The sequence below is a fragment of the Amblyomma americanum genome, chromosome 1 (assembly GCF_052857255.1).
Source record: "Amblyomma americanum isolate KBUSLIRL-KWMA chromosome 1, ASM5285725v1, whole genome shotgun sequence".
Taxonomy (NCBI): Eukaryota; Metazoa; Arthropoda; class Arachnida; order Ixodida; family Ixodidae; genus Amblyomma; species Amblyomma americanum.
In genome coordinates this window covers 267,065,106-267,077,882 of record NC_135497.1, presented here as the reverse complement: position 1 = coordinate 267,077,882, position 12,777 = coordinate 267,065,106, and the positions used below count along the sequence as shown (strand labels likewise).

The window sequence follows — 12,777 nt, the reverse complement described above, 5'->3', positions numbered from 1 at the left end:
TGTCTGTCTGTCTGTCTGTCTGTCTGTCTGTCTGTCTGTCTGTCTGTCTGTCTGTCTGTCTGTCTGTCTGTCTGTCTGTCTGCCTGCCTGTCTGTTGCTGCCAGGAAGAAAGAAAGGAAAGTGCACAGGCCTGCTCACTGGCTCAAGCCGAGCCACAATCGCTACCACGTGCAGAAAGAAGGAGAGTTGAAAGATGGGACAGAAAGACAGGATAGAAAAGACGCGCTAAATACAAGGCCGATCCCGGAGGTAGTGTAATACCGGGCCAACCGGTGGCGGGAGTGAAGCATCCTTCAAACTCTCCGCCACATTTCCTAAAATAAGTCCAACTTGGACCCGTAACAGATACTCTACGGGGTCCGGACATTCGCAAATCATGAAGAAGAAATGACAGTAGAGAAAGGCTTTGACGGCCAGAAGATGAGTGCTCCTTTTACTTTATTCCTGTCTCGTGCTAGCGCCTTAGCACGTGCTGCACATAGTTGCTTTAATTAGCTGCTGTGTGAAGCTTATTCACTCAGGTTTCTTTTTTCCTCCTCCACAACCTGCCACACCAAGAGCACGTGATCAGGTTTTACCCATTTTTCTCTTCTCAGCAGTGCATGCGCTTGGCCGCTGAAACGGCCGCCCTCCTCTTGCGAAGCTTGTTTCGGATAACTGATGCGAAATTTCAGGAACCATCGGAAACAGTGAATGGTGGAATGTATTTCGCAGTGTTGTATTCTTGTGTCAAAGGCTTCTTGCTTCGTTGTTATAGGAGGTTCTTCGTGGAGCTCTGCTCCACAGTATTTGTCGTTACCCAAACGCATAAGCAATGCAAAACGCGCATGCTCACGCTAACACTTAAACGAGACGCAATACCGGGAACCACGTTGGATTCTTTGAAGTCACAATTGCAGCCCTAACCGAACACCTGTATTCACTGCTTTACGGATTGTCTGCGTCGACACCACGCTGTTTAGCTCAGCATTTCGATAAAGATTTATTTTGCGTGCGGAATATCCGGTACAGCGAAGCGTGATTCCTTTAATTTCCATGGTTCCCGCACGGATACTTCCCCCTTTCGTGCATCGTGGACTGTTTTTAAATCTTGGAAAGAGCTTTTGGATTTATGTGTTTACGGGGGTTTAACGCCGCAAAGCGACTCAGGCTATGAGGGACGCAGTAGTGAAAGGCTCCGGAAATTATGCCACCTGGGGTTCTTTAACGTGCACTGAAATCGCGCAGTACACCTGCCTCGAGAATTTCGCCTCCATCGAAATCAGACCGCCGAGGCCGGGATCGAACCCGTGTCTTTCGAGTCAGCAGCCGAGTGCCATAGCCACAGAGCCACCGGACGGCATCCAATATAACGGTGCTTTGTAATGGCGAGGACCATGAAAGAGCTGTATACATAGGCATTGTTAGCGTGTGTACTGCTTTCACGAGATAAGAGCTGCACCGACCTTTTTTTTTCTGCCTCACTCTTTCGCTGCTATGGAAGGAGGAGTGGAAAGGAGGAAAGAAGGAGTAGGAGGATAGAGACAGAAAATGAGAGCAGTGAGTACAGGCAGCGTAAACTACAGGTATACATGGCCCGACTACGGGAGAAAAAATATCCTTGTGACAATCCTCTACGACAGCGCATATACCCTTTGAAAACAATGAGCGAGTTCACTTGTAAAGACCGAGGCGACTAGAACTAATAATAATAATAATAATTGGTTTTTGGGGAAGGAAATGGCGCAGTATCTGTCTAATATATCGTTGGACACCTGAACCGCGCCGTAAGGAAAGGGATAAAGGAGGGAGTGAAAGAAGAAAGGAAGACGCGATCCGCTTTGCATATAAGCCTCAAGGTGAACAATCGCTACTTATTGTTGCGCGTAAATGAAAACCATGCACTAGTCCAATGCGCCTTTAGGTTCCATTATCCAGCCCCGCTGATTTTACAGGAGCTCGAGCTGCACGTCATATACCTATAAGGAAGACTCATTTGCCTTGTACGGGCGACAGAAAGCTGACCACCCTCTCATCAGTTCAGACAAAACACGGCCATTGCGGTATCTGATAAGTCGCAGAATTCGCGTCTCCCTTTTTTCTTTAGCAGTACACGTACACTGCAGTGAATGACCGGCTGACTCATTAATGTGACCGTAATTCTTCAAAACCTAACTGCGATCGATCCTCGCCAGCCACCAAGCCGATGGCCAAAATGCGAGCAGGAAGTGACCGGCTGCGTGAAAGCATACGTTGGCACACACGTGGAACTGAAACATACAAAGAGTATGGTGGAGCTGCCATAAAGAAACGTAAACCAATAAGCTCCTGCCTGTACCACTAAAGTATCACAGGCTTAACCCAATCGTAATATAAATGAAAAGGCCCGAAGGCAATGTTGTGCTTTTGCCACCCGCAGGTGGGAAAATAAAAAAATGGGGTAATGCTACTAAGCCACCCACAGCCGGGGGAGCGGGCCCGGGGAGACTCCCCTGATCTCCCCTGGGACGTAGCGGAGGGGGTGGGACATAGGTTGTGGGAATGGGACTGAGGGAAGGGTTATGGGTAATGTGATGGGAATGGGGACAGCGAGATATTGACCCTCATTTTATCATCGCTCGACTCCTGTCTGGCCAGGACAGGGAGGGCGTCGATGTTGTCCAATGGTGCGGCTCCACTCACGGGATGCCCGACCACCCAACGACGCAATAGCTCCGACTCGGAGACAGGGAATCCTAACCCGGGGCAGCTGCCTCGGGCTCCTCCACGACTTTCAGGGGTCCGGTTCGGACTTGCGTAACGCTGCCCAGCTACTAACCGTCAAGTGTTTTTCGCGGCTTTTCAGACTCCGGAAGTATGTGTGGTGGATCCAGCCAATGGAATTAGACTCCCGGGGACCCACCTGTGCTTCCAACCAACCAACCTTGCACTTATTTCCTCCCCTGGCTTGCTCCACACCTACTGAGGAGGGAGTGTTCAGGGCCGGGCTGACCGGGCCACAAACCAAGAACCTGGCCGAGGGTGAGATAACCCGGGCCTACTCCACCGCTACTCCACAACATCGACGGTTTTCGCATCGGTCGTACTAAGGTCCCCCTTACCTCGGCGTCCCGCGCTCTAGCCTCACGGCCCCGCGGTCAGCCATCCCTGGCTGCTTCCCCGAGGACATCGCTCCCAAGGAGCCCTTCTGCTGGAAACCCCCGCGCGGACCTGGCCTCTCCGTGGCCAGAAACCGACGCGCCAGCCGGTAGCCACGCACGCCCCCGCGTGCAGAGGCCTTTTGATTTTCGAGCACTTTTTGAGCCCAATTCCGTGAGTCCAACCTGATTATGAAACCAGGCCTGCCTCCGCACAGGCATCGGACCTCACGTGCGCGACTGGCCCACTCAGTCGCTTGGGAGTCGCTGCCACTCCCATGGGGTTTTGCATCCCCAGAGGACGGGCCCCGGCCAGCCCATCCCCACCGCTGGCGTTGCACCGGAACAAAGCCTAGTAGCCGAAACTACACCGGCCCGTATCCGGTGGCAGGGGGGGCCACGGGCAGGCCGCACAGTCGGATTCCCCCCCCCCCCCTGAAACATACAGCAGGCGCCAACAAACCAGAACTGGTATCACGTTTTTTTTGAAGCGAAAAGCTTCACTACGCCAGCTTTTCGAGCCATCAGCAGGGCCGCAAGTTCGAAGTTGAACATATAGCTAGAGGTCAGTGTGGCCGCAAGTTTCACCTTGAATGTACGTAGAGGCCAAACCATGAGAAATGACGCCTGTCTACCGAATCGCGCCGTAAGGGAAGGAAAGTGAAATAAACTTGGAGTTAAGGAAATGAAATGACGCCTGTCTCATAGGTGGTCGAAATTATTCCGGAGCCCTCCACTACGGCACCTCTCTCTTCCTTTCTTCTGTCACTCCCCCTTTATCCCCTCCCTTACGGCGCGGTTCAGGTGTCCAAACGATATACGGGACAGATACTGCGCCATTTCCTTTCCCCATAAACCAATTATTATTATTATTCCTTACGGGCGCGGTTCGGGTGTCCACTGAAATTTGTGTCAGGTGTCATTTCTTTCTTTGACCTCTAGCTACATTCAAGGTAAAACTTGCGGCACCGCTGACGGCTCTTAAAGCAGGCGCAGTGAATCTTTTCGCTTCAAAAAGTGAGGCTGTGGACTAGCTCAGCTAATCCAATATATACATGCGAAAGCTGCCGGCGTTCATTGCATTCATTGGCGTTGGCGTTGACACCGTTCCAGACGCCGATTAATTTGAGGAAAGGAAAGACGCATAACTGGCTCCCTGGGTCAGTGGACGCCTCAGCTTTGAGGTACGTGGCTGTGGTGAGAGATATAGATGAAAATTGAAATTGAATTTTGGGGAAAGGAAATGGTGCAGTATCTGTCTCACATCTCGGCTGACACCTGAACCAAGCCATAAGGGAAGGTTTGGTTTAGTTTATAGGGGTTTAACGTCCCAAAGCGAATCGGGCTATGACAGACGCCGTAGTGATGGGCTCCGGAAATTTCGACCACCTGGGGATCTTTAACGTGTACTGACATCGAACAGTACACGGGCCTCTAGAATTTCGCCTCTATTGAAATTCGACCACCACGGCCAGGATCGAACCCGCGTCTTTCGGGCCAGCAGCCGAGCGCCATAACCACTCAGGCACCGCGGCGGCTGCGATAGGGGAAGGGATAAGGGAGGGAATGAAATAAGAAAGGAAGAAAGAGTTGCCGCAGTGGAGGGCTCCAGAATAGTTTCGACCACCTGGGGGTCTTTAACGTGCACTGACATTGCACAGCGCGCGGGCGCCTCAGCGTTCCGCGTCGGGTTTCGAACCCGACAGCGGCGGCTGCGTTGGATCAAGTCGTTTTTTCTGTTGTCATTGCTGTTGTTGACGGCGTGTTGAGTTTTACGTTCGTTCACTTCCTCCTACTTTTCAACACACACACACACACACACACACACACACACACACACACACACACACACACACACACACACACACACACACACACACACACACACACACACACACACACACACACACACACACACACACACACACACACACACACACACACACACACACACACACATATATATATATATATATATATATATATATATATATATATATATATATATATATATATATATATATATATATATATATATATATATATATATAATAGCTTAACGAGGGTCTCAGTTCTGGCAGTCTTGATGCCAAAGGTAGCATAAGAGGGCTCTCGCACAGTTTCCGCCCTCGCCGTTAGATGACGTTCCACGTCACGCTCGCGGTATTACAGGACGTGCTACGTCCGCCGCTATGGACGAAGGTGGCGCTGGTGAACACTCTCAAGGTTCGCGTACACCAAATAAACATAAATACCCGCGAGAGCAGCAGATTGGATAGCCGTCGCCGTAGCTCAATTGGTAAGAACACCGGACGCGATATTCGGAGGTCGTGGGTTCGGATCCCACCGGCGGCATGGTTTTTTTTCTGCTGCTTTATAGGTAATTTTCTTTAAGCGATTTATTAATCTTAGTAATATTATCCCACTGATAAGCACAACACATTAAAAAAAAGAACGTTCCCCTATGCACCCTGGTTTCGGTGACTGTTGGCTTCCTTCATAAGTTTGTCAAACGGGCCCCTCATTTACCTTTCCTTGTCTCTCTCTCTCTCTCTCTCTCTCTCTCTCTATATATATATATATATATATATATATATATATATATTGTGCCAGCTCGCCAGCCCAACGGGGGCTCAGAAAACAAGTTGCGTTTTATGTCAAAAGCTGGAAGCTCTAAGGCCATCTTTGAGCCGTCTCAAACTCTTCCGCATTTCAGAAATAAACCGACTGGGGCAAAAAAACAGGAAAAGGTACACACAGAGGATGTTTTGCCAAAGTCTTTACATACATCCCCCCTGTTCGTAGGGGCTTCGGGTAGTTAGTCTGGCTTTCCGTCTTTTCCCAAGGCGAATTTCATCTTTTGGCTTTGTTATTTAGTCCGGTATGAAGACTGACGAAAGCTGACGACATTGTTTCATTCTTGTAACGTCAACAAGTTACATACCTAGAAATCATACCTGCGTCTGCCAAATGTTTACTGTTCGGATTTCATCAAAGCGCTGAGTAATGCACACTTTTCGTTGATTACGTGCCCATGACTGCGTAAATCTGTTCCCAGCACGCCCACAAACAAAAGAAAGAGGGCACTTTATATCTGTTCACTACTGCTCATTGCCACGCACACATGAGGCCATCTGTTACCGAAACAGAACAGCACGCCTTTTGTCCCTTTGCTCCACGCTTCAGGCTGTGTGGAAATGCACTGACAGCTGATACCTTGCGAGGGAATAGAAAGCAAAAAAACTGCTGATGCCCTAGCTCTGTTAGGCCTGCATATACGCAGCAAAAGCGCCGCGACTTCTGCATCGGAAGAGTGCATTTATATGCGGCCATGCAGTATATGCAGCCCTGCAAGAGGCATCTAGCTGGCTCCACTGTCTGGATGCATGTGCATGCGTGTCTCCCAGATGTTTGATGTTTTGGAAGGAGGGTTCATGCAGGGGTAAGGTGGCCTGGTGTTATGTGGCGTAAGCGTGCTTAGATTCTTCTTTTGGGCACAATTTCTATGCAATGAAGAAAACAAAATTAAGCTGTCGTGGCGAAGTAGCAGCGTCTTTGCCTCAAACGCTAGAGGCCCTGGTTCGATTCCGAGCCTCGGCACATGTTTTTTTTTCATTCAGTGAGTGTGCTGGGGGTTTCAGTGGCTCCCATAGATGCCGCCACCGAATTTGTTGGTTAGCGGTTAAGCGGAGGCTCTGTTAAAACGCGTTTATACGGCGACGTAACGCGCGCGCGCCCGGCGTTACGCCAGCCGCCGAGTGGGCCAGCCGCCGCCGGCCCGGCCAGACCGGTTCGGCTCCGCGGCGAGGCACGCGTTGTAACGTCACGTGCCTCCTCGGAGCACCTCCACGAGGAAATCGCAAGTTCGCGGCCAGTAAAGCTTTCGAATTAAAAGGAAGTGCGCAGCAAGCTCAAACACGCTTCACAAAAGAAAGTGGAGTGGTGCGCGGCCTGTCTAGATGGCGTCGCACATTGTGCAGGGAAACACAGGTCGCGGATCATTTTTGCTCGCCTGTGCCGACAAAGTTAAAGGATTATGCGAGGCGATAAACTCAAGAGAAAGCACCTGGCCTGTACCAGGGCTCTATCTGCGTGCTTGCAAAAATGGCCGCGAATGCTCCAGCACACATGCGTAGTCGCTTAGGGACGTTGAAAACCAATAAGCTAAGCTACGACAGCGATGTAACTGACACACATATAGGCGTGCATCGTGCGCGTGCGCCTGCCAGGCGCCTCCACAGTCAGGGGCTGCGTTCAACGCCACCAGTGGCCAGTTCTGTGTCCCGAGTGGGATAGCGCCCCGTGTGAATATCTGTGAAAAAGTTTTTATAGCCTGCAAAATTCTGAGTCAATGTACGATTTCAGCTGCAAGGAAGGAGCTAATATGGGTACCAGGTCACCAGGGAGTTGAAAGAAACGAACGCACACACGCTTCGGCCCGAGCTTTTCTTCCCTGGAATCCTTCTAGGTCCTCCCTTACTGATTCAGGCTCCTCCTCTCTTTTAACAACATATTCAGAGATATTACAGCATTTGCGCTTTGAAAGGCAGACACCCCCGAGGCCAGCGAAGGGTCTAAGTAAACCAGAAGAATGTTTTTTTTTTTGATAGCGTTGTTTATTGCCGCTGGGCTAAAGGGGACTTGGGAAGAAAAGAGAAAGGAAAGAAAAGAGTGGGTGGGTGTTAAATAAAGTACGAAAGGTAGGCCGATCTAATGAAGGCGAGGAGGGAGCGGTGATGTGGCCCCTGCGTCCAATCAATATTTGAGGACGGGTTGTCTGGGTGGAGACCCGCTGATGCCGGGTGGCGAATTCTAGTTGGCTTCAGTGCCGGGCAAACCCAAAACAAGTGGTGAATGTCAGCCTCAGTGTCTTGCGAGTTGCAGACTGGACATCCTAGGCGGGGATATAAGTGGCGAAATTGAGGCCACGTCCAAGTTACGGCAGGAGTGAGGGCAACCCAGACCCTGATCCTCCGTAGCACAACCTCCTCTGCACGGGTAAGACCGCGGAGGAGGGTTATCGCACACGGAGGGACGAGAGCACCCACTCAATTCGAATGGCTTGCGGGATGCGAGCCGCCAGGCGACGTATATTCTGGCACATTTCTGGGCTGTGGCTGATGCGCCGGAGTAGACGAGTTGCTTGAAGGGCGCCAGTACGGATGATAATGTGGGCTGTAAGGAGCAAGGTAACTGCGACTACAGAGCGAAGCGCATCTTGTATAGCAAGCAGCTCAGCAGAGAAGGAAGTAAGGGGTTCCGGGAATCGAAACCTGGCCGTCTTGTTAAGTGCAGGCTGGCAGGGACAATAAAGTGCAGTCGTAGTTACACAGCCCTGGATAATGGCATCAGCATATATAATAATTGAGCCGCGGGGTAGGAGACTCTCTTGTTCCGCGATTCGCTCGCGAAGGGACGATGCCGCATAAGGTGAGGTTGGGTGACGTAAATCGGTTGGTTTGTTGCCACTCAGCTGCACAAAGTCCCATGGAGGAAGAACTGACGTCGGCGGCGAAAGTATGGTGCGTGATGAAGAAAAGGTCCGGAGTGCTCGCGGTGAATGCGAATGGGTGGCCTTAACGCTACGAGCATCATGGCGCTGCTGCTCAAGCTCGTCAAGGGGATTTAACTGAGCATTTTCTTTTGAAGTGCCACGATCGGTGTGATGCGTGGAAGGCAAGTGATAGCTCTCATTGCTTCTCGATTTACGGCCTTCAAACGATCCCACTGAGCTCTGGTTAAGTGTTGGAACTGTGCTTGGTAAATGAGGAGCGGTTCCAAAACCGCTTTCGCCAAATGTCGTGCTACATTGGAGTGAGCGCCGCCGGTTTTGGGAGCAATACGTCTGATTAGGCCCAAGGTCTGCAACGACTGCTTTTCAGCCTGAGAAAGCCAGGCAGTATCCGTTCCGGAGTGATGTATCGACAAACCCAGAATTTTCAATGTCGAAGATTCTTGAACTGGGGTTCCAGATAATTGGAGACGGATTGGCGTGGCAGCGAGTTTACGGCGTCCCCAGCGGTTGGCCACTGGCGTGAACGTAGTTTTGCTCACGGAAAGCTGTAGGCCGACAGACAGAGCATAATTGGCAGTAATATATAAGGCTGACTATAGGGCCGCCACTTGAGTTAGCAGGTCATGGTGAGTGCTCCATACCGTACAGTATATCGGCGTACAGTAAGAACTTAACGTCAGGAACATCATGTAAGCGTCATGCAAGAGGAATGAAGGCAATATTGAACAGTGTTGGTGACAGTACCGAGCCTTGGGGTACACCGTGAACAGACTGAAATGATCCCATGGAGTCACCACTGAGGCGTATGGCAAATCGTCTGCCTTCAAGGAAGGATTTTATAAAATTGCATACTTGAAGAGCGAAATACAGCATGTCAATAGAATGCAAAACGGCAGCATTACTTATATCACCGTAAGCCTTTTCGATATCCATGGCGAGGATGGTACGCGCACTGTGGCTGCGAGTTGATGACCGAACCTGCAACGCCAAGACAGCCAAACCTCCTTCAGTACCGATTAATGGACGGAAGCCAATTTGGGCGGGGTGGTAGAAACCGTGGTGCTCCAGCCACCACGACAGTCTTGCGGCTAACATTTTCGATCTGTGTCAGCTTGCATAGTGTTGATGTTAGAGAAATAGGCCTGAAGTTGCACGATCCGTCGGTAGCTTCCCTGTTTTTGGAATTGGGACCACAGTGGCCAATTTCCAGGTCTCAGAAACAGAGCCGTTTAGCCATACTGTGTTAATGGTGTCGAGAAGTTGAGGGAGGAGAGCACAACTCATGGTCTTGTACACCTCATATGGAATGGCATCCGGACCGGGCGATGTCTTTCGTTTAGCCTAATCTATTGCTGCAAGCGACTCAGGCATGGTAAAAGGAGACGCAATACCATCGGAATCTGGTGCTGATGGCAGTTTATCCACGTGAGCTGGAATCCCTGCCAAGTTAGATGGGGTAGCTGAGGGCGGCAGCACATCATATTTTGGAAAGAATTTCTGTGCCGCTTCTCTGGCGAATTCATCCGGAGACAAGTTAGCTGCGGAGCATGCAGTGCTAGCTGCGTCGGGGCGACGGTGACCGTGTTCCATTGCGCGGAAAGTTCGCCAGAGAGATCGATTCGACGACTTCGCAGAAAACCGCTCGCACCACGCATGCCACTGCCTTCGTGATAGATCGCGTTCGTAATTGCGAGCCTTAGCAGTAATATAGCTCAGTTGCCAGCTCGGCCTGTCGGCGAGCAGCCCACAAGTTTAGCAGACCGGTATCTGGAACCGGTCGATCGATGTTTGCCCAGGTGGTAGCCCTGTTTAACGCCCATTGTACGCGGTCGACAAGCGATGGTGACTACTCTGCAGGGAGATCCTGGCGAATAGTACGAAAACAATCCCATTTGACCACCGTGCATTTGCGGCGTAACCGGCGAGCACGTGATGGATGGACACCGATGATTAGAGGGTGGTGGTCACTCCCCGAGCAGTCAGGCTCAAGGTGCCGCGAGGGAGTGCCGGGGCCAGACCACCAAGTCAGATCAGGAGCATAGGTGGTACTGTGACTGTGACGCATAGCCCGCGTTGCCCGCGCACACGGCTGCCGCGGGGGCTCGAACTAGCGTACCCCCAGTCTGGGTGTGGGGCGTTGAAGTAACCTCCCACTAAAATCGGACACCCGGGGTATTTCCTATGCACAGTCAATAACCAGCCCAGATTAATACAGGACGAAGCGCCACCCGCTGGTCTTACGTAGTTGGATACCACCGCAACAGTTGCCTTCGATAATTTTACAGCAACTGCAACTACCTCCTGATACGAGGTGCACCAAGTTCCCAGAGAGAGTCATACATGAGGGAAACGCGTGTCAACGTACACCGCCGCCTTTCCCGGAGGGGAAGCAGTGTGCACACGATGGTCGTTCATAGAAGGCGACGCGTAACCACTGAAACCCGGAATTGCTGGTAAGGCATTGGTCTCCTGCAGTAACATGCCCCACATCTGGAGCTTGCGCAAGCGAAGACGGGTTTTGAGCTCTCCCACTTTAGTGGAGAGGCCTCTACAGTTCCACTGGAGCACACCAGAAAAGCCGGAACGCGCCATCTTCGTTTAGTAGTCCATGCGTTGTAAGAGATCAGATGTCAGGTTGGATAACTGGGTAACTATGAAGCGGAGCAGGGATGCTGTAGAGGTATCTGGCATTGTAGCAGGTACTCATGGAGGTGCGGTGAAAGAAGCTGGTGAGCGGGACATGCTCGGTGCTGATTCATCATTTCTAGTGGCGGTGCCTGATCCCGCTGCATGTCTACGGCGGGCAAGCAGTTCACGGTGTTGTCGGAGCCTTGAGACCTCTGCCAAAAGGCGTGCAATTTGGTCATCAACTGCTACCATGTCATCGTTGAGAGGTTCCGGGATGCTACGCTGTTTTGTAGCCTGCTGATGTCGGCAGTCCTTTACGCACTTTTTCGCTATAAGACTGCTGGGTAGCAGTTTCATGCGTGTCCAGCACGGTAAGTTCGGGCCACTCATCATCATCCGACTGGAGAGGTGCAAACCGGTTGGAAGTCTGCACAAGGGGCGTATTCACATTCGCAGTCATTTGCTTAGAATACCCACGACGAATTTTTTCCGTTGCCTTCTGCTTTGTGGGGCAAGTGGCCGATGCGATGTAGTGGTCGTCAGTTTTGCAGAGGTCACATCTGTATGCCGCTGCGCCTTCTGACGAAGGTTCCACTTGACTTGTGAAAGGGCAGGATCTACGCATATGGCCAGGTCTGAAGCAACTGTAGCAGTAGACGGCGGTTGGTTTGTATGGCCGAGGCCGTAAAAATGCATCCATAATAGTACAAGCAGGCCGGCGGTGTTGGTGGGCCTTGCAGGGTGACGAAGCATGATCGCCCTTTTCCCATGTAACGTGCTTGGATCACTCGGTGAGTGGGACAATAGAGCTCACGCTGAAGGGGGGCCTGGTCCTCATTAACATCGACGTTGTAGACAACACAACGTTGCAAGTCGGATCCATCAACCAGGCACACCTGTACCGGTACCGAGACCTCGCTGCTAACTGTAATGCACTGTAGCATTTGCAGACGTTCCACGGCAGCTAAGGTCGGGAGCCACACAGCAATGGTATTGGACTTCTTTCTGGCCGTAAAGCCGCGAAAACATTTCGTTCCGAGACATGCATCCAGGTTTGCCTGCAGAATTCTGGTCGGTCTATCTGTAAGGCTTTTCGTTTACAGAGATTTGATAGTGGCTTTGTAACTCAATGAGCCGTGGGTAGACACGACTGGGTGGTCTGTGGTTAGGCAGGAAAGTTTGCCTTGTGAGTCGCCGCTGGCCGAAGAGGAACCCGTTGCAGCGTCTCCCAAAGGGCGCTTTTAAGGAGAGCGGAGGGCCGGCGGCCCGATTGGCGGTGCTGATGGCAGGTTCATTGGAGTGTTCAGCGTGTCATGTGGTACTGGTATAGGTCGATCCAGAAGTATAGGCTGAGCAGCCGTATCTGTGTTCCGTCCAGAGGGTAAAGCGCTCACGAGCTGTTGTACACCTGGAGAAGGCAGGGCAGGCACCGTATCTGATGAAACAAAGGCACGATTTTGGAGGTCCGGCCTATGCTCAGTGGGCCGCTGTACTGGCGCAACGAGGAAAGCGGCGCAG

At 51.5% G+C, this 12,777-nt stretch overlaps 1 pseudogene; it reads right to left on the bottom strand.

The window, feature by feature from the left end:
* Positions 1–227: 227 nt before the first annotated feature.
* On the bottom strand, positions 228–389 carry LOC144116789 (U2 spliceosomal RNA; annotated as a pseudogene).
* Between the last annotated feature and the right edge of the window lie 12,388 nt (positions 390–12,777).